The following is a 27368-nucleotide window of genomic DNA, read 5'->3' as shown; positions in this document are numbered from 1 at the left end:
AGAATGGATGGTAACAGAAAAAAAGAAAATGGTAACAGTTACATCACTTCTTTCCAAGTCTTGGTCATTGACCATCTATTAGTTACACAGATAGCAAAGCCTGTAACTGTTGCCTCCTTTTCTCCCAGTGATAAACCCATGGAACATTTTACAAAGATGGATATTCAGAAGAGGGAATTGGTCAATAAATATGACTGAACTACAAAGAAATGAAAAGTGGTTAACACTGCAGGTAAAATTAGAAGCTTTGAAAATAGCCACTGCAAAGGAAATATAGGACGATATCATGACCTACATGAAGCAACAGTACAAGCCACATTTTAAGAGTCTGATGAATATAAGAGCAAGATAAAGTTGGTTCAACATCTTTTAGTGTAAAATTTCACCAAGAACAGAAAGCTGCTTATGGTTGAAATGGAGCATTTACTTTTCCTTTGTAGTGTAATCAAGAACAAATACCAATCAGTTTGGCATTGAAGTTAGTTGCTACATTGAAGGAAATAGTAATTACAAGGACATCTGTTTACTGCCAGTAAAGGCTGGTTTCATCTCAAAGTCAACACAAATTAATGGTAAACTACCTAGTGAAGCTACAAACTCAGATAAGGATGCTACTGTGAAATGTGCACTCAGATTCCAAGAATTACAGGCAGTCCTTGCTTTGTACAATAGTGAGAGGCTGTACTGTGGAAAAACTGCAGGATTTGGATGGGATGTAAATGGAGATAAAGATGACTGTGAGAGTGTTGACCCTGCTGCCATTCAAGAAACAGTTCTAGGTATTTATGAAGTCGAAATAAGAAGAAAATCTCCCTCATGATTCTTAAGCACCCTGCACAAGGGAATGTGTTTCAGGCGGAGCAGCCATGAGCCAGGCTGCCTGGGAGTGGCGACTTTATTCAGCTAGAGATAACTGGACCACACCAGCTGTGGCTCAGGCTTCCCGGAAGGGACCTGAGGTCTAGTACTGACTTTTCCCCTTTGTTACTGTTACCACCTTCGTGGTTAGAGCAGGGAGAGAAGCCCCTTCTGTTAAAGCCAGCTGCTGCTTGTTTTTACCTGATAGGTTAGACTTTAGGTTTGGGGATGCTGACTGTTTTTATTTGGAAAGGCCCCTTTGCCTACCCTGGCATTTCAGTCTGATCTGTGGTCTTGCATGGAGCCCTCAGGAAGACTGAGGATGTTTTGCCAGTTCCCAGAAATTAGGGATCAATTTCCTGCCTGTAGTAGAGGTGAAAATTGCTAAGGAACCATCCTTGGTGTGAACTTTGAGTGAATAGAAGCTGGGAAAAGCAAACTTGGTCTTGTTTATACAGTAATTCTTCAGGTGTTTCTAAGGAGTAAGCTTTGGAGGTTGAACATGAAGCAGAAAGTGTTTTTAGGAGGAAAGAAATGCTTTCTTCCTGGGTACATCCTGAGTTGAAGTTTTTGAGCCACCAAAGACTGCCAATGCTGTTTTTTCATTTAGAGGGGCGGGGGTTGGACTGAAATCACTTTAGGATTTTTCTTTTCTGCAACACTGGTGAATTTTGCTTTTTTAAAAAGATACACAAATATGTATATATATTTTTAATCTTCTTTTTAAGAAACAGCCTTTATTAGGTGTGCACCTCCATCCCCAGATGACATGGTTTTGCTGTAAGCTGGGTTTAAATGGTTAACCCGGCTGGGTTTAAAGCTGCCTGAGTTTGATAATAAAAGACTGTTGAAGTTTAAAAAAAAAAAAAAAAAAACAAAAACAAAAAAAAAATGTATAAATCTGAACACCTGGCCAAAGGAAATATACCGATAGTAAATAACCATATCAAAAATACTCAGAATCATATATCATTAGGAAATTACAAACTAAAACAGCAGTGAGGTAGCACTGCACACCTATTAGATCCAGTAAACTCAAAAAAGGTGGGGGCGGGGGGCACTTCTCTGGTGACTCAGGGGTAAAGACTCTGCCTGACAATGCAAGAGACTTAAGTTTAATCCCTTACCCAGGAAGATCCCACATGCCACAGAGAAACACAGCTGGATTTTTCCAGAGCTAAACAAGGCTCACCTGTGACCTGAACACTACACATCTAGTACTTGGTAAATAGCTTTGAAAAAGTGTCCAGACAAAAACTATCACACAATTACACACAACAGCTCTACTTGTAATAGCTAAAAACTTTCAAATATCAGGATGTCTTTGGTAGATGACTGTGTAAACAAATTGGGATATATCCAAAGTGAAGAGGAGCAAATGCTACCCCAATACATACTGCTTCAGCATGAGAATTAGTTGGACCTAAGTAACTTTTTTTTTTAAGAGGACACATAATCATCTCGGAAACCCAAGTTCAAGATGGCTCTTCTGTGAGTCACATTTACCAGAGAAATCTCATTTCAAAGGAATCCTGGGCATATACCAGACAGAAGGATGACAGTCTTGTGAAACTCTTTATCAATACGAAAAGCTAAGACGTAAATCTGTACAACAACCATACCCTTCCTTTCCTTTGGTTTTACTTTTTTTTAATATTTGTTTTTTTATTTGGCTGTGCCAGGTCGACCTTCATTGAGGCAAGCCAGATATTTAGCTACAGCATGCAAACTCTTCGTTGTGGCATGGGAGATCTAGTTCTCTGATCAGGGATTGAACCTGGGCCTCCTTCTTTGGGAGTGTCCAGTCTTAGCCACTGGACCACCAGGAAGGCCCTGTTTTGTTTTCAGAAGATGGTATCTAAGGTGACATCTTGGGCCATTTCAGTCACTGACTCAGTTTCCTGAGTTTCTCCAAAGCATGCACAAGGTACACATTATTAAACTGGTTTGCAAAACAAGTAAAGGTCGTTTGCTACAACATTGTATGCTTACAAATATATAAATGGTAAATACATGTTATTTATTTTTAATTACTATCGGGGAAAAAAGAATGCAGGATTCATACCTCTTACAACATGAATAAACATTAAAACCATCTTTAGTGAAAAAAAATACATATAGAAAAGGCCACCCAGATCCCATATTCACCATGTGTGCTTTAAATCCATCAAGTGTGTCCAAATAACTGAAAATCTCAGTAACACTCTAAAAAAGAAAAAAGGATGAAGATGGAAAAAAAGATATAGTCATACAATTGAACGATTGCTGAAAGTGGAAGTCGGGCTGTGGATTACATTATAATGTAGAAACCACATGATTTCCTGATTTTGGAGGTTATGTGCTGGTTCTGCAGGAGAATGCACCAATTTTGGATGAAACACATAGAGTATTTTAGATGATGTGGCAAATGTGAGTACTTTTTCCCATTGCTAGGAGTATTCTGTCTACTTTTTAAATTACTGGAAAGTAAATTATGTTTCAAAACAACCATGTCAATACCACAAAAGAAAATCAGATTAGACAGGCATGAAACTTTCTTAAACAGGCCAACACTTACCCAGACAAAGTTCAAGGGAAGCTGTGTTGCTCACCACCCTTGAAGGAGTCCACATGGAATGAAGAAGGACTGTGGGAAGTCTATTAGTAACCACCATGTCTCGAGTCCTCCGGATGACGTATTGCAGGCGAAACAGATTTTACAAATAAAAATTTCCACATAACTTCACAAAAAGTTTTCAGACTACATTCAGTAAAACTGAATCATTTCAGATCAATTTACAATCATATAAAATACTACAATCTACAGTCCCAATCAATATACAAAAACCAGTTGCATTTCTTTTTTTTTTTTTTTCCAGTTGCATTTCTATACAATAATAACAATCAGAAACAAAAATTATGAAAATCCCACTTATAACTGCATCAAAAAGAATAAAACATCTAGCAACAAACTTAATCAAGGACATAAAAGACCAGTAGTCAGAAAACTAGAAAGCACTGATAAAGAAACCAAAGGAAGCACAAATAAACAGAAAACTATTCCATGCTCATGCACTGGAACAATGAGGAAGTAAAATGTCCACTCCATCCAAAGCCATCAACAAATACACTGACTGCAATCACAGAATAATATTCAATGGCATTTTTCACAGAAATAGAAATATTCCTAATATTAGGCTGCTAATATTGAACAGGACCTTAAACAGCCAAAAAGACTCTGAGAAAGAAGAACACAGCTGGACGCATCTTCCTCTCCCACTTCAAACTACATCACGGAGCGGTAGGAAGCACCACAGTGAGGAACTGGCAAGAACACGTGGACTCGCGGAAAGCATAGAGAGCCCAGGAGTGAAGCCACATGTACGCGGTCAGTTCATGAACATCAAACCGGGAAGAGTGAAGAGGAAAGGACAGTCTTCTCAAGAAACAGTGACAGGAAAACTGGCCACCTGCACTGAAGAACATCACTGGTCATCCTCCAGATCATCTAACAGAAATCTAACTGAAAACCCGCCGTTTTGCACATGGAGCTCTCCCCCCGCGCCCAGAGTCCTCTGAGATGGCCCTCCGGTCAGCGCTCAGCTGGACACAGGAAACGTCTACTTCGTCCTCATTTTTCCCTCCTGCAGCGCCTCCCTGCTGGGGCACTGAGGCAAGCCTGCTCCTCTCAGCCTGGATGCAGCCCCATATTCACATGCCTGTGATGACTGATTAGTTTTTGTGCATAAAGCCACAGGCACATTCATGTGGTCCAGTGCTGAGCACCCGGCCCCACCAGGTCCGCTCCAGGTCTCAGAGACGCCTGCTGCACAGACAGCTCAGTGATAGACACACACTCCGGCCAGTGCAAGGTGATGGGTATAAGGGAGCGTGAGCGGAAGTGTAGGAAAGATGACATGGAGAAGCCATCACCCACGGACACGGAAGCACTCTGTCAACTGGAGGAGAGTATTACAGTGGAAAAAGCACAGCTTCAAGTCAAAGTCAGATCTTGGCCCTGCTGCTCTTCAATTTTGTGGTCTTAATCTCAGATTCTTCGTCTGTAAAATAGGAACACAGCTTCTACATGTGCTTGTTGTGAGGAGTAAAGAGATTTCTTGCCCAGCAAAACTGATAACGAAGGTGACCAGCAGATAATGGTGCTCCATCCAAGTTCCTCTCCTCTTCCTCCTTTGCCTCCCTCTACTCAGAGGAGTCTCAGTAGAGCACCCTGCCCTATGAAACTGTTCATGAAGATCGTGCAGTTCCTGGGACACCGTGGACTTGATATGATCCTCTGAGGCCTGGGCTTGCTTCATCATCCCCAGCAAGATGCCAGCCAGTGATTATTCTTACACCTAGAATATTCCATTCTTTTCTCGATGCAAGTGCTCTGCTCTTAGGTTTTTTTCCCTTGCAGCAATCCATTACGCAGAGAACACTTAAGTCGTTTGTATTATCTGAAGCATAATTGAGATTGAGACTGTTTATTTTTTTACCCTTATGATAATAATTTATTAAGTAAATACAGTAAATTGTTTACCTTAAGCAGTTAATTAACTTTTTAAAACCTATGATGTTCCAGATCTTAATTTTCCTTTAGTTTCGGGACCTCTTGCTTTCTTTCTGACTGTTACTTAAGTCAAGGAGGGGAAATGCACATAGGATCAAAGTTTGTCCTGTTTCTGTTTTTCACACCTACCTGGAGAGACAGGATGTGGTATCCTTTCTTGAGTTAACTTTCACTTAATACTTTGTCGACAGCCGGCATTTTGTGTTGAGTTACATGCTCATGTATCTTGCAGGTGGAAACATTTTATGGCTGAAATCCTTTTTCAGCTTTTACTCGGGCCCATCTCTAATGAAAGTGCTAAGGATATTAAAAAGCCTTTGGTAACTGGCAGCAAAGATCTTTCTATCACCCAAGGAAATTGCAAAGACCAAGCAAGTGGTCCTTCTGAAACAGAGCCCATCGTCTCCATTTCTAGCACTCAGCTTGTCTGTGGGGTCACAGACCTGGACAGGCTTCAGGAGCAGGCGAGCCTGTGTCGCAGAGGATTCTAAGTGTGGGGTTCACGGTTCTCACTGTCTGGCCTCATGGGGTTTAGACCTGTGGGCCCAGGGCCCCTGAGAGAGAGCACCCTTTCCCTCCCTCTGGCGTTGCCTCCACCCCCCGACTGGCACGCTCTCCTCCTCGGGTAGCAGCCTGTCTACCGCGTGCCTGCCTGGAGCCCCGGCTTCCCCTGAGCAGTGACGCCACAGGCCAGGGCAAACCAGGCCCTCATTAGCTCAGCTCACCCTGTGGAGCCACAGTCTTTAATGGGTTGGATTCTAATTGTTTCTAGTCTACTTACCCAGTACTTATCCTTTAAAAGTGCTGAACTATTAAAACATCTTCCTATGTCCTCCACATAGGTTTCATGTTCTCGCTTTTACCATTAACAGAACTTTGTTTAAGAACAGAATGTGTTTAAGTGCTCTGATACATAATTCTGCTTTTTTCAGGTTTAAGTGTTTTGTGGTGCTTGGACAAATACTGTATGTGTCGAGCAAAAAACATGGTCTTTATCATAAGGTTTTTTTGGTATTGAGGGGAGCTACAGAATAGTGTTAATAGCCGTGAAAATATGATTTTCCATGTTGTTGAATTATTTTCTACTGAAAGCATTAATTAAGAATTTTGTTTTCTTCCGATGAAAGTTACTGAAAGTTCCGAGTTTAGTTTTATCATTAATTAGTAACATTCTAGAGTTGTAGGTGCATATAGAATTGCTTTTTCCTTTGATTAATAAAAAGTAACTCAATATATAAAGCACATATTTATTTCAGCTTCCAGAACTCTTATAAACAATCAAGCCAAAACTTGAAGTGATGGGCTTTAAGGATTTTTTTTCCATCTCAGGTAAAAATGAATCTTTAGATTCAGCAAACCTTTGAATAAGAAATAAAATAGAATTTTAGAGATTAGGATATATTTAACAACTAGAGAAGACTGTAAATTAAATATATCCTAATCTCTAAAATTCTACTTTAAGTTATTTATTTTAATCCTAATAATTTGATTTGATTTGGTTTTTGCATATACTGAGTCTGTGCCCCACAAGAGAAGCCGCTGCAGCGAGCAGCCCGCACACCACTGGTAATGGCCCACGCTCACCCAAACTAGGGGAAAGCCCACACACGAAGACCCAACACAGCCAAAAATAAATACAATTGTTTAAAAAAAAAATGCGTATCTGACAAAGAATCTGTACTCAAATTGTCCAAGAACACTAGCGCAAACAAGCCCATTCATAATTGGTAAAGACAGAAATAGACACCTGGCCACGGAGGGTATACTGATAGTAAACTCTCCTACAGAAACATACTCAAGATACTGGTGGGATGCATGCACAGCCCCCTTTGGAAGACAGTCTGACAGTTTTTTTCAGTAACCAAATGGGACAAGCACTGAATTCTACACATGACAAGTGGTGGAAGCCAGGTATCTTACCACTGGAACGGGAAGTTACAGATAAACAAAATAAAAGGTTACAAGATCCATGGAGACATCATCACAAATTACCTTTAACTGAATATGTTCAAAGGCAAGCTGGAATACATGTACATATTTCCAAGTATTGTCAGCTGAGCATATTTAGCTCCTACATGTATGTTTTAAATATCATTCTCTAATGAAACGGAACAGGAAATGTCCCTGGTGGCCCGGTGGTAAAGGATCCGCCTACCAATGCAGGGAACATGGGTTCAATCCCTGGTCCTAGAAGATTCCACATGCCCAGGAGCAATTAAGCCCCCGAACAACTATTGAGGCTTGCATGCTCCAGAGCCCAAGTTCTGCAACCAGACAAAGCACTGCAATGAGAAGCCATGGCATGGCACCTAGAGGGCAGCCTCTGCTCACTACAACCAGACATCTAGCAACAAAGCCCCAGCACAGTCAAAAATAATTCAATGTTTAAAAAAAAAGGACAAAAGTTCTTTGAATAAATGACTGAGACTAGGGATGAGACAGTAAATATATGAGCCAGGGTAATCTTATACTATGAGAAACTAAAGAAAGTAAAGACAACTATCAAGCTGTCCAAACTGATAAAAATGAATGATTATACAGTTTTATCTGTATACACTAGCAAATAATAATCTGAAAAGGAATTTTAGAAAAGCAATTCCCTTTCAATAGTGTCAACATTAATAAAATACTTTGCCACGGATGTAATGAGGATGACAAGACTGGCACACTGGAAATTCTACACGATTGCTGGCAAATATCCTGAATACATGTACACATATTCCATAGCAAGGGAAAGACTAAAATGGAAGTACCATGGAATGCATCTTCAACCTGAAATGAAGATTCAATCTGAATTACAAAAGACTGAAAGGTCGTTCCTAAACCACGAAAGGCGCCAGGATTCTTGGCCTCCAGAGGAGAAGAATTCAATCCACGGCCAGTTGACGAAGCTTGATCGTTCAGAACTTTTGTGTCATAAAGTTTTATTAAAGTATAAAATAGATAGAGAAAACTGCTGACATAGACATCAGAGGGGGGCAGTAAGAGTACCCCCTGCTAGTCCTTAGCCAGATGTTATACAGCCACTAGCAGTCTAATGAAAGAAAGGCAATGTCTCAGAGAATGGCACCAGGCCCCTCACCCACAACATGCATTGAGAAAACATTGGCAGCAGGTGAGTCATCCCGGGCCATAAAATGATTGACATGAATCTTGAAGAACGGCAGATTTCCAAGCAAGTATATCATTTCATTAACATAGATTAGGAGAACAGGTATGAGGAAAACATACTGGTTTGTCAAGTCGGTTCTGAGCCTTTAGGGGGAACCGACCTGAAGACAGAGTCTAGCGGAAATACATAGTATACTAACATAGCTTAAGACAAACACTTCCTTAAGAAAAAATGCATTGCTTAGCTCAAGTTTTGAGAAAAGTTAAGTTCAGGTGGAGCCAGGAGTCGTCATGGCAACACAGAATTTTAAGAGAAACCTCCTTTTAAATTTGTTTCGAGAAGGGGGAAAAATATAACACTAGTTTGTTTCCTCCGGCTGCTTAAGAGAAAGACGAAAAAACCTCTGACACTTGCAGCCTATTCCCTCTGTCTGGAGACCCCTGGCCTTCCTGCCTGTTACCCTCTCCAGGCCTTTAGGAAGCAATACACAAGCTGACCCTAACATACACGTGGAACGACAAGGGACTCCAAAGAACCAAAACAATCACACGAGTCTGCAGCTCAAAGGTCCTCTGGTGTGCTGGGCTAAGTCGCTTCAGTCACGGTGGACTGTCAGAGCCCATCAGGCTCCTCTGTCCATGGGAATTTTCCAGGCAAGAATACTGGAGTGGGTTGCCGTGCCCTCCTCCAGGGGATCTTCCCGACCCAGGGATAGGATTCCTGCATTGGCAGGTAGGTTCTTTACCACTAGCACCACCTGGGGCAAAAGTGCATAAATGGAAATCAGGAAACCCAGTTAGGAGAAGGGACTCAGAGGAAAGGAAGTGAGGGAAGGAGACTCTTCGTCACAATCAGAGAAGCCAGGCAGGTAGTTCTGCAGGTGGAAGAGGAGGAGGAAGCAGGCTGGAGCTGCGTGGAAGATGAAAGAGGGAACTAGAGCAGGGGCCCCCAACCTCTAGGATCTAATGCCTGACGATCTGAGGTGGTGCTGATGAAATAATAATAGAAATAAGTGTTCAGTCACTCAGCCGTGTCCAACCCTTTGTGGCTCACCAGGCTCCTCAGTGCATTAAATTCTTCAGGCAAGAACACTGGGGTGGGCTGTCATTTCCTTCCCCAGGAGATCTTCCTAACCCAGGGATTGAACCCAGGTGTCCCACATTGCAGGCAGACTCTTTACCAACTGAGCCACCAGGGAACAGAAATAGAAATAGAGTGCACAATAAATGGACTGCACTTGAAATATCCCAAAACATTCCCCCACCCTGTCTGTCAAAAAATTGTCTTCCAAAAAAATTCCCAAGGTCAAGGAAGGAACTTCAAGTGTACTCAGCTCTCCCCGGTTGCTAACTTAGGGAGATGCTGAAGCTGGGGTGTCCCAAGAGGTACAACCTCCCTTGCGTGGGGTCATCAACAGACCTCCCATAGGCTTGGTGATGATCGGAGAGATTTGTTTCATTTTTTTTTAAATATCCTTGTGGGATAAACTTAAAACTTAGCAATTCTCTTATAGTCTTCCTAATAAAAAGTTTTCTTTCTTTACTGCTCTGTGACAATCACTGTTCTAATACACCTCATAGTGTTGCTTACACTATGAATATAATTATGTGAAATTGAACTTATTCAATAAAAATGATGAAGCATCTGCCCTGTGCCCAGCACTTTCCAAGGGTTGGGGAGTACAATGAAAATACTCCATAAGATGCACAGCTGGTAGGCACATTCTTTAAAAAAGGCTTTTACACTTCCACCAATAGTTTACTCTCAATGTCAACACTTGCCAATGAATGACCATGCTGGGCAGAAAGCTCATTAAAAGCCCAGGAGCCAGGGCTCCTGGAAGGATACCCCATTCTCCCTTGGACAGTCCTCCACGCTCTCTGGCTCTCAGTTTCCTCATCTGCAAAATCGTGGACAACTAACTATAATTCATCCCTGGAACCCAAGTCTATTGAGAGATGGGAAATATTACTCCAAGGCCTGGATGATAGACCAGATTTAAAGAAAAATATGTCATTGCTGCTTTTCAGTCAAACAGACAAATACAATGAAGAAAGGAGTCCCTGGCCCTAAGGGATTTGCCTAGGGGTCTAGTCTGGGAAATTCTTACACAACAGGAGATGGTTCCGAGCTGGATTTCCACAAACAAGAACATCCATGCAAAAGACAAGCCTGCAGAGCTCTGTGCCCATCAGCCACAGGAAGAGACTGCCTCCCGACGGCCAGCAACATTTACAAGTGACCTCCTAAGGCCTTCACCAAGCTACAGGGGCACCTCTGGGTTTTGTTTCCCTCACTTTTCTGACTCTTTTCTTTAAAAAAATGCACATTTCTTCATAGAATGCCGCAGTGGAAGGAAAATAGGCCTTCAATTTTTAGACCTCAATTTGCAAAAAACTTGGAGCTTGTCTTTTTTTTTTAATTAAAGCACCACATAATTTAAAATTTTACACGTTCTAATATTGTTCAGTTCCAAAACACCACACTTACTGTGCAGGGTCCCCATGGAAAGGCCCCCTCTCAGCAGGACAGCCACAGATTCCATGAAAGGGCAGCAAGGTGCCCTTCTCCCTTCTTTCCTGCCTGGGTGGCCGCCAGGTTTTTAAATCCATGCACCCTACTAAGTTTCTAGGGTGCAACTCGTGGACCCTTCCCTGTCCCATCCCAGCAGGTGGTCAAAGGCCCGCTGGGCTGGGCCAGCCGGCCAGAACAAGGGTTGTCGAGTCCCAGCAGGTGAAATCACCAGGCAAGATAAATCACGTGGACTTCCCGCAGGCACTAGGCGGCGTGGGAAAACCGCGAGGGTCTAAACTTTATGCAAAGGGGTAAAGCGGTAAAGCCCTTGGCGCCAAAGCCGAGGACTTTCTGCGACCGCCAGGTTAGGGGGCTCCTAGACAGTGCCAACAGACAGGGCGGAATGCGTGGTTCCCTGCTCCACCGAGCCCCAGTTCCCTTACCTGTGGTCCGCACCCCTCCGTTCCGCTCACTAGATGCCCATCGATGGGGACCCAGGAGCCCACGAAATGGGCGTTCCCAGCCGCAATGGCGACCCCTGAGAGCACAACTGGGACCCCCCGCCCCCGACGCGCTCCCGGGTGCACCCCACCCCGGTGGGCTCACGGTGCGCCCCGCCCCCGACGCGCTCCCGGGTGCGCCCCGCCCCCGACGGGCTCACGGTGCGCCCTGCCCCCGACGCGCTCCCGGGTACGCAGGGCTCCTGGCGAGCTCACAGTGCGCCCCGCCCCCGACGCGCTCACGGTGCGCCCCACCCCGGTGGGCTCACGGTGCGCCCCGCCCCCGACGGGCTCACGGTGCGCCCTGCCCCCGACGCGCTCCCGGGTACACACGGCTCCTGGCGAGCTCACAGTGCGCCCCGCCCCCGACGCGCTCCCGGGTAAGCACCGCTCCTGGCGAGCTCACAGTGCGCCCCGCCCCCGACGCGCTCACGGTGCGCCCCGCCCCCGACGCGCTCCCGGGTAAGCACCGCTCCTGGCGAGCTCACAGTGCGCCCAGCTCCCGATGGGCTTCCGGGTGCGCCCCTCCCCCACTCCCACTTCCAGGAGAGGCCCGCGGGCCGGGCTACTGCCGCCCAGTGAAACACAATGACGAGCAAATCCACCCCACAGAGACAATCCAAGCTATTTATCAGCTAATCTGTCTATAATTTGGGAATAAAACTATAACTACAGAAAGGAAAGATGACCTGACCTAGGACGGCCATAATATTCTATACAACCAGATAAAATTGGTTACAATGAAACTTTCTTTTTTCTTGGAAACGAAAGGCTGGTTCTTTTGCATATGCATTTAAAAACAATTAACTTGTTAAAAAGGCCTGCCTAGGGCAAAGCTTGAAGTTAACCCTTTTCTTGGCCCTGAAGAACTTCACTGGTGGCTCCAGGTGGTAAAGCGTCTGTCTACAAGGAGGGAGACCTGGACTCAATTCCTGGATCGGGAAGATCTCCTGGAGAAGTGAATGACAACCCACTCCAGTATTCTTGCCCCTACGCACCCCCCCCCCCCCCCATAAAATGGGGCTCAAAGTGAAGAAGGAATTCATAGGGCCTGAACTCCATCTCAGGCCTGTCCGTGCTGGCTGTGCTCGACTGCCTCTCCAGTGGACTCTGAACTCTCTGCTTAGTGCCTGTGAGGACGACAATAGAAAGATAAGACCCCCTCCAGACAGAGGAATCCTAAAGATCACATCCAGGCTACCCATTGCCTAAGAGGAAGCATACCGTAATCACACCTGTCTCCGGACAGGTCATAAACTTTTCTTCGTATCTGTCAAGATGTAATCACAGGCTTATCGATTATTAACTGGTTAAAATGTAACTGCAGGCTTATTGACTATTGACTGTTTAAGACACGTACACATGGGGCAAGTGGTGTGTTAAGACACGTACACATGGGGCAGGTAGTGGGTTAAGACACGTACACATGGGACAAGTGGTGGGTTAAGACACGTACACATGGACTAGGAGGTGGGTTTAGACACGTACGCATGGGGTATAAAAGATTTTCACAAATGCTGGACGGGGTCCTTGGCTAAGAAGAGACTCTGCCTTGGGCCCGCCGGCGTAATAAACTGCACTCCACTATCTACATTGTCCTTCTGAGTGAGTCTGTTTCCCGGAAAGCGTGGCTATAACAAAAGAAATATTTTAAATCTCAGGCGGAGAACTAAAAGATCTCTGTCTGTCTGGATTTATGTATGTCTCAGTATGAGTCTTATGTTTTTTGACACTATTACTGAAGTTGTGAGTTCTTATTTAAGTGGGCTAAAGAAAAGGAACCCCTTATGAATCAAACAATTGTAAATACAAGAAAAAATTGACCTAAATGAATTTCAGATTCACGTGAACTGGGAAATAGTCAATTTTAAATATCCAGGTTTTTTTTTTTTGCTGCTCTACTGTAGACATGTCTAAGAGTCGTTAACATTAAGCACAAAATTTTCATAGTGCCTAGGTTTATTATAAGTTAAAAATTGCTATATTGTTATATCTGTCACAAGCTTGTCAACAAAGAAAGTACCTCTAAAAAAAAAAAAAACTCCTAAAAAATGTAAATGTGATATGAGCTTTTAGATAAACTGTTAACAATAATTATACTCTAAAATATCTGTCTGTAATAGTCTCGAATGAAGGCAGCGGAGAAGGGGACAACGGAGGATGAGATGGTTGGATGGCATCACTGACTCGATGAACGTGAGTTTGAGCAAGCCCCTGGAGTTGGTGACGGACAGGGAAGCCTAGCGTCCTGCAGTCCACGGGGTCAGACATGACTGAGCAACTGAACTGAACTTACAATGGTTTCTCCAGATTTTGGTTGCCTGAATTTCTATCATTGTGCTAAACTAACTGATGACAGTGTATTGAATAGCTAGGTCATCTCCAAATAAATTAAGGTTCTGAAACATTCACTGCTTGACAGGACCTTCCTCTTACACAGAAACTAAAGAGATTTTTGACTATCCATGAATAGTGTCTGGTGCCATCCTGAGATGTTCAGTGTAAGAAAGCAATTTTTTTTTTTTTTTTTTTAGATATTATCACTGATACGTATGTTCACCAATCTATAGAATGCCAATATAAAAGTCAGTTCTTGGTTGCTTAAGGAAAATGTATGACTTGTTATTAAAGAAGGTATGAGCAATGAAATTGCATTTTATGAAGGAGAACAAAGTAGTTCTGACTTACAGGTGGCAGTTTCAGGATGGGAGAAGCAAAGCAATGGGTACAGAAGGGGATAAGGAGGTTTTATGGAAAGTGGACCCCCAGAAAAGTTTTGTGCCTAGTACAAGTTTTCTTGAGATGTTGAACTGCCTTTGTTAATGGATTTTAAGTTTCTTTACCTGTTAAGTGATCTGTTCTAGGTTTACCTTTGAAATCTTTTGTTAACTTTGGCTAAGTGGATAAGTATTGTTTCACGGTGACTTATGTGATCCTACCTGACTGTTATAAACCCTTTTGATATTTATGAACAAACCTTCCTAAATAATTGACTTCTAGCTAACCTTGGGATGCTTCAGAGGGCCCCAAGACCTCCCTAAGACAGATATTAAACAACCTGAGTTCATTTGGCATGTTAAACTATATGGGAAGTGCTGTCAGAAGGAGTGATGAATCTTCCCAAGTTATATTATATGGTGGATGTTACTGTAAGGTATAGTTTGGGCTGAGGCGGAAAAGAAGGAAGGAGAGATGGCATTTGTACTTGGGCAGGGGGTGATAAGTCCCCTGGGCAGGGGGTGATAAGTCCCAGATAGATACAACTGGCCTGGAGCCTCAGGGCGGGACCTAAAGTTCTCTTTTGTTTTCTCCAAAGTTAGATGATTCAGCAAAAGCCTTTGAGACTACGGATTTCTCTTCTAGGCCCAAAGACTCCTTCAGTTACTAATCTAGGTATCCTAGAAATTATGTGACACCCATGAAATTCTGATATGTCCTGGTGAAATGCTGTCAGTTATAATTCTAGTTATCATATTAAGTGTTTCAAGTCACACCAGTGACCAGACTATTTTCTCAATTTCTATCTAATCAGGTTTTAAACATCCCTTCTATGGTTTCACACTGATGCCTTTGCAAAAATACTGCTACTTCAAGACATATAGGAAAGACTTTTCTAAGCTTACCCATAAACCATTTTTTTGTTTGTTTGTTATCTGGTAAGCTGGTACCAGACTGGAATTTAGTCTCCTCTCTAGGTTAAGAGAACAAAGTTTTCTTAGAATGAAGCTTTCGATCACAGATGATGAATTTCTTTAACTTTCAGTGATTTATATTTGTTTATATCATCTGTTTTTTTACTTCGGTAAAGTAAATAAGCATTATTTAAGATTATAGTACATGTAGGATGGACCAAGCTTTCCCCACTCCTGCTAATTCCCTTAAGCCCTCAGATTCTTCTCATGGGACCAAGGTCTCACTTGCCTCCAGAGGGACAATCCAAGCTTTTTATCAGCTGATCTGCCCCTGATATCAGAGTCAATTTGAGCACGAGTTGGTCTATAATTTAGGCATGAAACTATGACTACATAAAGGAAAGATGACTTTTTGATGCAGGATGGCCATGATATTCCTTGGACTTCAGAGAAAATTGGTTAAAATGAAACTTTTTTTCTTTGGAAACTGCAAAGCCAGTTCTTTCAGCATATGCAATTGAAAACATCTAGGTTGTTAGGTCGGTTTTCATTCCAGTCCCAAAGAAAGGCAATGACAAAGAAAGTTTAAACTGCCACACAATTGGACTCATCTCACACGCTAGTAAAGTGATGCTCAAAATTCTCCAAGCCAGGCTTCAGCGATACGTCCACTGTGAACTTCCAAATATTCAAGATGGATTTAGAAAAGGCAGAGGAACCATAGATAAAATTGCCAACATCCACTGGATCATCGAAAGCCAAGAGAGTTCCAGAAAAACATTTATTTCTGCTTTGTTGACTATGCCAAAGCCTTCAACTGCGTGTATCACAATAAACTAGGGAAAATTCTGAAAAAGATGGGAAAAAGACCACCTGACCTGCCTCTTGAGAAATCTGTATGCAGGTCAGTAAGAAACAGAACTGAACCTGGAACAACAGACTGGTTCCAAATAGGAAAAGGAATATGTCAAGGCTGTATATTGGCACCCAGCTTATTTAACTTATATGCAGAGTACATCGTGAGGTACGCTGAGCTGGGGGAAGCACAAGCTGGAATCTGGATTGTGGGGAGAAATATCAATAACCTCAGCTATGCAGATGACACCACCCTTATGGCAGAAAGTGAAGAACTAAAGAGCCTCTTGATGAAAGTGAAAGAGGAGAGTGAAAAAGTTGGCTTAAAGCTCAGCATTCAGAAAACTAAGATCATTGCATCCAGTCTCATCACTTCATGGCAAGTAGATGGGAAAACAGTGGAAACAGCAGCAGACTTTATTTTGGGGCCTCAGAAATCACTGCAGATGGTGATTACAGCCATGAAATTAAAAGATGCTTATGACTTGAAAAGAAAGTGATGACCAAACTAGACAGCATGTTAAAAACCTGAGATGTTGCTTTGCCAACAAAAATGCGTCTAGTCAAGGCTTTGGTTTTTCCATATGTCATGTACGGATGTGAAAGATGGACTATAAAGAAAGTTGACAGCCAAAGATTTGATGCTTTTGAACTGTAGTGTTGAAGAAGATGCTCGAAGGTCGCTTAGACTACAAGGAGACCCAACCACTCCATCCTAAAGGAAATCAGGTTTGAATACACATTGGAAAGAGTAATATTGAACCTGCAACTCCAATACTTTAGCCACCTGATGGGAAGAGCTGACTCATTTGGAAGTTGCTTTGATTTGCCTGTAAGTGTGGGAGCCCTACCCGGGCACAGGGCCTCAGGGTCCATTGCCACTGAATCATGACCTCCAAGCAAGCGCATTGCAGCTGTGTGACACTCAGCACGCAGGAGACTGGGAAAGCTGTCTTCCTTGGAGGACGGTAAGACATCCACAGAGAGTGTGTTTTCAGGCCTCTATTTGCAGCAAGTGTTTTGCTTCTCAGACGTCAGACTTGCAGGCCTGCTCTGAGGACCTCAATTCCAGAGTCAGGCCGTGTGTCTCCCTGCACATTCCGAGCCTTGCAAACACATTCCTGGGTCAGAGAAGGCTTCCCATGAGGAAGAATGCTGTGGGAGTGTGTCTGAGGGGGCTGGGTGCCATGCTGGGGTCACCTGGTCGAGGGCACCTTGCACATCCAATGGCTCCCAGGTGAGGAGTTATGGACCGGCCCCTTGCTGGAGATATCCCAAAGCGAGGAGCAAAGCTAGCTCTGTCAGAAGGAGGAAAACAGCAATGGGGTGGATTTTCAAGCAGTTGCTAGGTCACACCGCGTTAGGGTTCCCCGGAGGGTCATGCGAATTTTGGCCCCAGTATCCAGAGGCACGCACAGGGTGTCTTCCCTGCAGGATCCAAGAATGTTCCAGACAGACCTAGGCTCACCAGCTGTTGCTAGGCTGCACCGCTTCAGGCGCCCCGGAGAGAAACAGGCACCCTGGGGCCCCTAGGTCCGGTATGCAGGTTCACACACAGGGTGTGTCCCCGTAGGAGCCAAGACTTTTCCTGACAGTCCTAGGCTCACTAGAGCTCTTTTACAGAGCAAAGGGGGCGGAACAGACGTGTGGAGGTGGCTCTGCCTTTCCCTGTGAGTGTGGGGCTACTCCCTACGGCCCCAAGCTCAGGGATAACTGCCCCTAAGAAAGGAACTCCAAGAAGCTCTTTTCCAGAAGGCTGGGACGCAGAGTTCGCAGGATGCGGGGAAAGCGCGCCTCCTTTGGGAAAGAAGAGTCAGTCACACGGCGTGTGTTTGCAAGCCTGTATTTGGAAGGAACGGGTTCGCTTATACAACGGGAGACCACCAGATCTGCTCAGAGGACCGAAGTTCTGGAGGCAGGGCTGTGTATCTCCCCTTCCCTTTGCGATCCTTGCAAAGACATTCCTAGCTGATGGCGGTACTGCCCATGAAGAAGCAAGCAGCAGGAGTGTATTTGACATGACTGGTGCCTTCCTGGGCTCAGCTCCTCAAGGGGCCTTTCCTCTCGAAGTAGGCCCTGTATCCCCTTGGGGAGGGGGTTGGGCCCTCTTCCCTCCACACTGCCAAAGGGTGGAGCAAAGCTAGCTCTGTCAGAGGTAAGAAAAGAGCAATCGGATGGATTTTCAAGCTCTTGCTAGGCTGCCCCGCTTCAGGGCCCACTTCAGTGCAACAGGCACCCTGTGGCCCCTAGGTCGGGGATGCAGGTTCATGCACAGGGTGTGTTCCCGTCAAAGCCAAGAATTTTCCTGACAGACCTAAGCTCTCTAGAGCTCTCATACAGAGCACAGGGGACTGAAGAGATGTGTGGAAGTGGCTCTGCCTTTCCCTGTGAGTGTGGGCAGTGGAGAATTTTATATGGTCCTGCCCAGGCAGAGAAGAAAATTTGCAGCCCTACCCACCTGCTGAGTTTAGCCGCTAGTCCCACTTAACCAGGAACCCTGACTAGAGAATCTGAGCAGCTGCAGAGTCCATCCTACAGCTATGATCAGGCAGGAAGCCAGGCCAACAGTTCTGCCCAATTATTAAGTACAGCCACTGGCTCTACATAATGAGGGAGCCCGAGCAGTGATCTCTATACCTAAAATCAATAAGAAACTCATACAACTTAATAGCATAAAACCCAAATAATCAGATTTTTTAAGTGGGCAAAGGACCTGAATAGACATTTTTTTCCAAAAACATACAAACAGCCAAGTACACAAAAATGTGCTCAGTATCATTTGGCATCAGAGAAATGCAAATCAAAACCACAATCAGACACTCCTCACACTTGTCAGAAAAAGACAAGAGTAGCAAGTGTTTATAGTAGTGCAGAGAAAAGGGAACCCTTGTGAACTGTTGGTGGGAATGTAAATCGGTGCTTTCACGATGAAAAACAGTATGGAGATTGCTCAAAAAGTTTTTAAAAAATATAAACAACATATGATCCAACAATTTCACTTCTGGGTATATAACAGAAGGCAACCAAATCAGTATCTCAAAGAGATGTCTGCAACCCCATGTTCATTGCAGTATTATTCACAGTAGCCAAGATACTTAAGGAAATAGCCTAATTTTTCACCAATGGATGAATGGATAAAGAAAATGTGGTTTACATATACAGTGGAATGTGACACAGCCATAAAAGAAGGAAATCATGCCATTTGCAGTGATATTCTTGAAACTTGAGGGCATATGTGAAGTAAAATATCAGACAAAGGAAGATAATGCTGTATGATCTTACTTATGTGTGGAACCTAACAAAAACAAACTCATAGAAATCAAGTGCAGATTGATGGCTGCCATGGGCAAGAGTGCAGGGCTGGGGAAATGAGTGAAGATAGTCAAGGTGGCTTGGTGGTAAAGAATCTGCCTGCCAAGCAACAGATGTGAATTCGATCCCTGAGTTGGGAAGATCTCCTGGAGAAGGAAATGGCAACCCATCCCAGTGTTCTTGCCTGGGAAATCTCACAGACAGAGGAACCTGGTGGGCTACAGTCCATGGGTTGCAAAATATCAGACATGAGTTAGCAACTAAAAAGAAAGAGCGACAAAAATCAAAGTATACAATTACCAGGGGGGAGTGCAATCATGCCATTTCTATTACAGCCTTTCAGAGCAATAAAATAATACTCTTAGCTTTCTCTCCAGAGCTAGCCCTGGCTGGTACTGGGAGGATAAATTCCTGTGTAGATCTATTTTATTTAAAAAGGAAAACTTTCCTGGAAGCCACTCAACACAGTTCTCATAGCTGGTGCCACAAATAAGCAACAGAGTTGAGGGAATTCGACTCTCTCTTTAGAGTGTTAAGGAAAAAGGGAGTTAAAAATGGCCGTGGGTTTGCCTCATTAACAGTGTGTTCCACCAGGAGTGATAGGGTGGTGACCAGATTTGTATTTTTGAAATGTCATTGTACCTATGGAGTAGAATCTGGGCAAAAAGGGCAGGGCTCTGGAGCTAGAAAAATTAGGCTGTTGAGAGAATAGGGGGGATGAAGGCTGACACTAAACTTGTGATTCAGGCCCTCAGGAGGAGGCACTATGAGAGATAAAATGGTATACATGTTGACATTCGATCAGTGGCTGGGAAAGATTAGGAAGCAAGATAAATGACTCCCAGGTTCTGACCAGGGTGAGGACTGATGCCAAGGCAAGAGGAGAATGTCAAGGATAGAGAATTCCTTTAGTTACTTGTGTCTACCTAGTTCCACTTATTGTTCATCATCTGTTTTTTATGTGTCTTCTTATTTTTTGGACTATACTGTCCAAAAGTGAAATGGCTCTGGAATGTTATGACAGTTGTGACATTTATTGAATACCAAATCTTTTAATAGTTGTGTCATGGGAATCTGTGTTTAGATTTTAGAATTACAAGGCTCATAGTTACTTATGGAAGTCGCATTTCAAGTCCTCAGCTTACTGCTTTCCAGAACTCTACAAGGGCCAAATGAGATAACTAAGAAAAAAAAAAAATCCTTTTTTTGTAAGCTATAAAATGTCATGAACATGCACACTATTGTAAGAAATCATTTTGGATATATTGATTATCAATGGGAAGGTAATCTCTGGTTCTTATATTTATGAAAATGGAAATGAATTTTGACTCCATTCAACAGGCAGCATTATATAAAACACTTGTAGTTCTCTACCTCTTCCTCACACCTTCCTACAAGAAGAGGGTGATATACCCACCTGGTGAATTTGTGAGAAGAAATTGAACTTCTAGGTTTGCTCTCACTTTGGATCTGCCTGGCTGCAGATGGGCTCATTCGAATCTGCTCTCCTACGCCTTGTGGTGGGGCAGGTCTGGGCACTATGAGAGAAGTTGAATATTTTTAAGATTGCATCAGCTTTTTTTCATCTTTATTAAGGGTATTCAGTTCAGTTCAGTTCAGTTCAGTTGTTCAGTCGTGCCCTACTCTTTGCAACCCCATGGACTGTAGCACGCCAGGCCTCCCTGTCCATCACCAATTCCTGGAGCCTACTCAAACTCATGTCCATCGCGTCCGTGATGCCATCCAACCATCTCATCCTCTGTCATCCCCTTCTGCTCCAGCCTTCAATCTTTCCCAGCATCAGGGTCTTCTCAAATGAGTCAGTTTCTCGCATCAGGTGGCCAAAGTACTGGAGTTTCAGCTTCAGCATCAGTCCTTCCAATGAATATTCAAGACTGATTTCCTTTAGGATGGACTGGTTGGATCTCCTTGCAGTCCAAGGGACTCTCAAGAGTCTTCTCCAACACTACAGTTGAAAAGCATCAATTCTTTGGTCCCCAGCTTTCTTTATAGTCCAACTCTCACATCCATACACAACTACTGGAAAAACCATAGCTTTGACTAGACGGACCGTTGTTGGCAAAGTAATGTCTCTGCTTTTTAATATAATTATATTTTTAAAAAGTCATTTAGCTTACTCAACTCAATTTCTCCATTTTAGTTTCTTCCATTCATTGAGTTTACTCTCTCTCTCTCTCAGGTTTTGGCTTCCTCAAATAACTTATTATTCTGGATTGTTTACGCCTCTTTGTAGTGGAGCTTTATTTTTGATTATCTGGTGGTAAGTGTTCATGCAGGCTGCCAGAACAGTGTTTCACTGCAAGTGTGGGGGAAACATGGCCTGCTGACAGTGTGGAACCTCGGTGCCTATTCTTTCTGAGTGTGGGTGTTCATCATTTCCTCCCAGGTCCACAGTCGCATGCACATTGTTTATCATCCTTTCTCTCTTACCAAACCATTCTCACTCCTACTATAAGCAACTCCCATCACTGCCAGGGTCCAGCCTCAGCAGGATCCAGGGGGTACCCTCAGGATGAACGGCATCAGCGAGAGAGAGATGACACGTGAGACCAGGCTTGATAGGGCCAAGTCTGCGAGGGAGAGAGAGAGAAAGAGAGAGAGAAAGAGAGAGAGGAGAGAGAGTGACCAGACGGGGGATGCAGCAAAGTCTGGCAGAGTCTGGCAATGCTTAATTTTTTACCATAGCTTTTATATCCTAAGTTAGTACATTTCTAAGGGGAAGATAGTTTAACATTACATCAGCTTATTCTTCATGAAACCAGGGTGTTTTCTGCATACTTCTTTGTTTATGAGGGTCTTGTACATTATCTTCTGGCCTTGGGGCCTATTAACATTTTATACAAGTCAGGTGAATGTAAACCTATTTTCAGTTTCTATGGTGACCTTAACTGAAAGGTAGCAGTCTCATAGGGCAACAGTACAGAGTAGAAGTGTAACCTTGTTAACACGAAAATTAATCCTTCTGCAGAAGTTGTCAGTTGCAGTTATCTGAGAAGTTTACCCCACACAGACTCTGCGGCTTCAGTGAGGCAACCTCTACCTAGCACTCCTGGCTGACAATTAGCAACCATCTCATTGTTACCACACTAGGGCTAAGCTCTTATTTTTCTAGATCTATAACTATATTAACAATGGTTTCTATAACACAACCTTAGCACATTAAAAGCAAAAACACAGCAAGCAAATGTTAACCCAATAGCTACTTTTAGAATAATTTTTCTTGTGTTTTCTAATAGGGCTTCCTCACCCCCCAAAGGGCTCTATGTCTGTTAGGGCCTTTATATGATCAGGTTCTTTATGCTATTTTATGATTAGGGTATTATAAGCAATCATGCGTATTAGTACCAAGGGCATAAATGCATTTGCCAAACAAACTAAAACTAAAATACCACCAAAGGAGCTTAAATTAAAACACTCCTTTCACTCTGGATAATCTCATAAAATACCACCACCCGAAAAACTTATTGATTAAAGTTCTAAATTGATTCTTATTTGGAAATAGATCGGGGAAGGCCTTCTGCCTGTGTCACAGAAATTAGGGAGTAGTCTATTGAAGCAAGCATCAGAAAGACAGATATCATCTTTAAGGTGAGCGCCAGGGGCAGCTTTTCAGAATCCCTGAAAACCTGATCCGCCTTGCCTGTCAGGCTGTCTCCTAGTGACCTTGTCATGGGTGAGATCTCGTGAGCTGGCCTTTTCGAAACCCCTGAAAACCTGATCCACCTTGCCCGTCAGGTTTTCTCCCTCATGACCTTGTCATGGGTAGGGTCTCGTGTGTTGGCTCCCGGCACATCACGTGATGAGTCACAGGGCAGGGTTGCTCACCTCGCCTGCTCCTACTAACCACCGTGTTTATTGCCTCTGACACCCATCATTCTTCAGGTGTGCAGTTTTTTGGTAACAAGTTCCATATTTTCAGTAGTTCAATTAAGTATAGGTTTGGGGTTGTGGCTTTTAATCAGTCCAGCCTGTATAATTTTTGTCTTTCAGTGATTCCTCCCAATTCCTTAGAGAGGGTGCCTTTTTCTTCTTTTCAAGTGCAGTGATTGTTTTACTCACACATTTATACAGTATGTGTGCTTTCTGCGTGTTTCCCATTGCTGCTATGGTAAATAACCACAAACTTGGTGGCTTAAGCCAATAGAAGTTTATTCTCTTACAGTCTGGAAATCAATTTTAGTGGATCAATATCAAAGTATTGGAACAGATGTGATTCCTCTGGAAGCTCCAGGGACAATTTGGTTCTTGCTTCTTCCAGCTTCTGTTGGCTCCCAGCAAATCTCAGCTTGTAGCTGAGAAACTTCAGTTTCTGCTCCCATGGTTTACCTTGTCTCTTCCTCTTCTGTAGGTGTCAAATCTCCTTTGGCCTGCATCTTACAAGGATGTATAGGATTGCATCAGGGTCCACCTGGATAATCCAGAATACAACCAAATTTCAAGATCCTTAACTTAATCACCTACAAAAAGATTCTTTTTTCAAACAAAGTAATAAAGATAATCTTTCCAAATATAATATTTATAGGTTCTAGGGATGAATACTTGATAACTTCAGGAACCATTTTTAGACTGTCACTATACACATGTGCCCCACTCCAATTTATCCCCAGAAAGATAATATATATATATGTGTGTGTGTGCACTATATGTATTATATCATTTACATATATATGCATATATTTATCTGAACATTTTAAAAAAGTTTTCCAGAGTTTATAGCTTTTATCCCAAAGGTATCAAACTCAATTCATATTTAACAATAGAGCTTTGAAAATGCTGAAATCAACTGATACTACTTGAAGGATGTAGTACATTTGATAAATCCAGCTCAAGTTTCTTTTCAGTTACCTTAGAAATAACACATGTTGTGAAAGTTCAGAATTCCAAGAATCCCTAGTAGCAGTTTATGCTAATTAATACACACAAAAAAACAAGCATGGAGTGGAAAGAGTATCACATTCTTTGGCAAAGGGAAGAGAAAGAAGGGGAAAAACAACTTATCATGAAAAGGGCAGGGACCCAAAGTACATGTGAAAGCATGGACCCTTGGCAAAGCCCTGAAATAATTCTTTTAACAGATGGTCTGTTTTGCATTTAGAAACAAAATAGTGATCAACAAGTCTGAATATAATCTATGCATATATGTGTACATAGGTGCTTACATATGTACATATTTTAGTCTTTTTTTAAAGAAGCTAATTTGAAAATGAGAGGGTAACAGACAGGAAGGCCAGGGGTCTCCAAACGGAGGAAATAGGCTGCAAGTGTCAGACACTTTTATCTCTCTTAAGCAGCAGGAGAAAACAAACTAGTGACATATTCTTTTTCTCTTCCCTTCTCTATACAAATTTAAAAAGGTTCCTCTTAAAATACTGTGTTGCCATAATGATACCTGGTTTCACCTGAAGTTAACTATTCTCAGTCCTTGAGTTAACCAATGCATTTTTCTCTTGGAAATGTTTGTCTTAAGCTATGTTAGTGTACTATGGCTTTACCCCAGACTCTGTCTTCAAGTCGGTTCTGGGTTCCACTTAATGGCTCAGAACCTACTTACAAACCATTATGTTATACTCAGATATTGTTCCCCTAATCTATGTAATTGAAACTACTTGAATGGTAATCTGCCCTTCTACAAGATTCAAGTCAATCATTTTATGGCCCGGGATGACTGTCTGGCGCCAAGATTATCTCAAAATACATCTATGGATGAGGGGCCTGGTGCCATTCTGAGTTTTAAGACATTCCTTTCTTTAACAGACTGCTGGTGACTATATAACATTCAGCTGAAGACTAGCAGGGGGGTACTCTTTCTGCCCCCTTCTGATGCCTATGTCAGAAGCTTTCTCTGTCTCCTTTATAATTTAATAAAACTTTATTACACCAAAGCTCTGAGTGATCATGCCTCGTCTCTGGCTCCGGATTGAATTCTTCTCCTCCGGAGGCCAAGAATCCCGGCGTCTTTTCATGGTTCAGCAACAACCTTTCAAAAATAAAGTTTACTAAACTTCCAGTTATATGATGAATAAGTTCTGACAACCTAATATACACCATGGTGATTATAGTTAACAGAACTATATTTTATACTTGAAAATTCCTAATGTTCTCACCACAAAAAAGAAATTATATGATGTAACAGAGGTGTTAACTAACCTTGATATGGTAATCATTTCACACACAATATAAAAATATGCCAAATCATCACACTGTACACCTTAAACTTACTCAGTGTTATGTCAACTGTATCTCAAAAACACTGGAAAAAAATAAAATTAATTGTAAACCTAATAATATATAAAGAAAATGATCCTTACAAAAATAAAACTTAAAAGACTTAAAATAGATCACCAAGTCATAAGCCTTTGGTCTTTAATGATGGTGGTGTTTTCCCCTTTTCTTTCTTCAAATAACATCTTTTTAAAGTTCATAGGTTACTGTTTCCCCTCACTTTCCTTAGGTTCCATATCCATGGATTCAACAAACTGAGATTGTGTAGTACTATATTTACAAACCATGCAATGTAATGTTAATTGCAGCACTATTTAGGATAGTCAAGACATGGGAGCAGCCTAAGTGTCCATCAGCAAATGAGAGGATGAAGAAGATGCGGTATCTGTATGTATGTATTCCATTGTGATATACATATTCCACTTTGTATAAAACATATATATGCAGTATGGAATGTTAGCCATACAGAGAATGAAATCATGTCATTTGCAGCAACATGGATGGACCTAGCAATTATTATGCTAAGGGAAGCAACCCAGAAAAAGCAAATAAATGATATTGCTTATCTGTGGAGTCCAAAAAAAAAAAAATGCAAATGAATTTATTTACAAAACAGAAAGAGATTCACAGACTCAGAAAACAAAATCGTAATTACCAAAGAGGAAAGAGGGTGTGGGGAGGGGGATAAATTAGGAGACTGATATTAACATACTGACACTACTATGTGTAAACAGGTAACCAAAAAGGACCTACTGTATGGCAGAGGAAACTATACTCAACATTTTTTAAACTTTTAAAAAAAAAATTTAGTTTGTATTGGAGTACAGTTATTGACTACGCCAAAACCTTTGACTGTGTGGATCACAGTAATCTATGGAAAATTCTGAAAGAGATGGGAATACCAGACCACCTGACCTGCCTCTTGAGAAACCTGTTTGCAAGTCAGGAAACAACAGATAGAACTGGACATGGAACAACAGACTGGTTCCAAATAGGAAAAGGAGTACATCAAGACTGTGTATTGTCACCCTGCTTGTGTAACTTATATGCAGAGTACATCATGAGCAACGCTGGGCTAGAAGAAGCACAAGCTGGAATCAAGATTGCCGGGAGAAATATCAATAACCTCAGATATGCAGATGACACCACCCTTATGGCAGAAAGTGAAGAGGAACTAAAGAGCCTCTTGATGAAAGTGAAAGAGGAGAGTGAAAGAGTTGGCTTAAAGCTCAACATTCAGAAAACTAAGATCATGGCATCTGGTCCCATCCCTTCATGGGAAATAGATGGGGAGACAGTGGAAACAGTGTCAGATTTTATTTTTTGGGCTCCAAAATCACTGCAGATGGTGATTTCAGCCATGAAATTAAAAGACCCTTACTCCTTGGAAGGAAAGTGATGACCAACCTAGATAGCATATTAAAAAGCAGAGACATTACTTTGCCAACAAAGGTCCGTCTGGTCAAGGCTATGGTTTTTCCAGTGGCCATGTATGGATGTGAGAGTTGGACTGCAAAGAAAGTTGAGCGCCAAAAAATTGATGCTTTTGAACTATGGTGTTGAAGAAGACTCTTGAGAGTCCCTTGGACTGCAAGGGGATCCAACCTGTCCATCCTAAAGGAGATCAGTCCTGGGTGTTCATTGGAAGGACTTATGCTGAAGCTGAAACTCCAGTACTTTGGCCACCTCATGTGAAGAGTTGACTCATTGGAAAAGACCCTGATGCTGGGAGGGATTGGGGGCAGGAGGAGAAGGGGACGACAGAGGATGAGATGGTTGGATGGCATCGC

At 42.7% G+C, this 27368-nt stretch overlaps 1 long non-coding RNA gene across 1 annotated transcript; it reads right to left on the bottom strand.

The window, feature by feature from the left end:
* Positions 1 to 26308, bottom strand: LOC122687481. Its single transcript, XR_006339153.1, has 3 exons — positions 26297 to 26308; positions 12770 to 12775; positions 1 to 121 (listed from the first exon to the last, which is right to left on the bottom strand). It is a non-coding gene; the product is annotated as an uncharacterized LOC122687481 (long non-coding RNA).
* Between the last annotated feature and the right edge of the window lie 1060 nt (positions 26309 to 27368).

The sequence above is a fragment of the Cervus elaphus genome, chromosome 31 (genome assembly GCF_910594005.1).
Source record: "Cervus elaphus chromosome 31, mCerEla1.1, whole genome shotgun sequence".
In the NCBI taxonomy this organism is placed as follows: domain Eukaryota; kingdom Metazoa; phylum Chordata; class Mammalia; order Artiodactyla; family Cervidae; genus Cervus; species Cervus elaphus.
This window is presented reverse-complemented; position numbering and strand designations above follow the sequence as displayed.